This window comes from Geospiza fortis, unplaced genomic scaffold (genome assembly GCF_000277835.1).
Source record: "Geospiza fortis unplaced genomic scaffold, GeoFor_1.0 scaffold121, whole genome shotgun sequence".
Taxonomy (NCBI): Eukaryota; Metazoa; Chordata; class Aves; order Passeriformes; family Thraupidae; genus Geospiza; species Geospiza fortis.
Genome location: NW_005054346.1, coordinates 2,878,322 through 2,880,146, shown reverse-complemented (window position 1 = coordinate 2,880,146; position 1,825 = coordinate 2,878,322).

Below are 1,825 nucleotides of genomic sequence, written 5' to 3'. Positions count from 1 at the left end.
TGTCAAAGAATCAGATCTTGTGCATCATGAAGAAACAAATGGAAAAACAAGTAGTAGTACCAGAGATTTAGCTCTTCATCACCACTTTTTGCTCAGGCATCCATGAGCTGAAATGTGTATTACAGAACAGAATATACTGTGTAGCTAGTCGCAGCAGCAGTTATTTGTATGCTTTTAGAGCATGTCAGCATGGCTTTCAGTGAGAACAAGAGGTTCAAGAAACCTCTTGTTCAAGAAACAGGAGCTAAGTTCAATCAATTGAAGGAAAATGTAAGAGGTACTTATTAAACTCAAACCCTTCAGATGTGCTCTGGGGTGGGTTTTATCTCAGCGTCTCCATTTTCAGGTTTAACAGACTCTTGAAAAACACAAAAGCCTCTTAAAATAATGTGACCATAAATGTAAAGAAAGAAGAATTTTGATAATTTTTTTTTGTGTTGGGGGTGAGATCTGGATAAGATAAAGCTGCATTTCTCCAAAAGATTGATGCCAGTGAGAAATGGCACAGGTTATGTTATGTTTTTAATAATTTACGATATTATTTATGTCTCTTTAGGCAGACAGTTTTGTCCCTTGAGAAAACCCAGGTATAGCAAATGCAACGTAGAAGCAGGCTGGGGTTCTCAAGTTTTCACAAGACCTGTACAACCTGCCAGTTTCTTCTCCTCCATTTTTGCCCTCACTCCTGGCTCTGAGCATGGTCTGCAATGTCTCACACAAGCTTGTTTCTAAGCCAACATGGTCTTATTGCCCCACATTCCTCATAGATCCTGAGTGATGTGTGAGAGGGCTTGCAGCAATGCAGGGAACACTGTGAGACAGTCGGATGTCTTGATAATGAGGAATATAAAATACCACAGATAACATAAACCAAAAAGCACTTCCCTCAGCACTTCAAATGCAGAACTGACTGCCTAGGAATATAAAAGTCCTTTCTCCAGAGTCACTAGCTTCTGAGTGAAATGTCAGCTGTCACTCCTGAAGGAGATTGCAACAGAAGAAATCTTGGCTTCTCACCAGAGGGGTGAAAAAGGAAGGCAAGGAGGATATCAGGTACATGTGGATTAGAGATTTTTGTTTAGTGTTATAGTTTGAGATTAGCATACCCTTCATAAGAAAAGTGTTCATATTTGACTCACTCTGCAAACATCAGGAGCAAACAGAAATTTTAGTGAATCACAAAAATAACATTTCTAGAAATAAAAAGCACTATTGAGGCCCATTTCCTCTCCTCTGACTTGGGTTGGAGTGCCTTTCCCTTTTAGCCTTGGTGATCTCAAACCCAGGCACCTCCTGAAAAGCAATTACAGCTGCTCTGAGGTAGCTCAGGGGAAGCAAAAGCATGCCCAGAGCATGATGCACCCGCTGCAATAGAGCACCTTCAGGCTTCTGGGGACATTCACCTTGTTCCCTTGTCTATAAAGGGAGTGCAGACAGCCACCTTTGCCTGGCCACTGGATTCTTAGACAGCAATGTGAGGCCAGAAGAATCCCCTCCTCAATGACTGACCACAGCAGAGAGATCAGCTCTAAGTATGGTAATGCAGAGGGGCTGGTGTTAAACTGGGGGTATGGCTCTTACCCCAGGTATTTCTGCAGATGTCCAGCTACAAACGTGGAAGGACACACACTAGATGTAGATCAACTTCCTACCACACTGCAGTGTTTCATTGCCACTTTGTCAGAAAGCAGTAAGGATTTTTTGCATTGGTGAGTTCAGTAAGCATTTCCACATCTCACAGTAGCCCTTCATTCTTGATCCCTGTGATCAGACATGCAGTCTTACAGTCTGACTATTTCAGGTGAACTCAGCTCATCTCACCCAC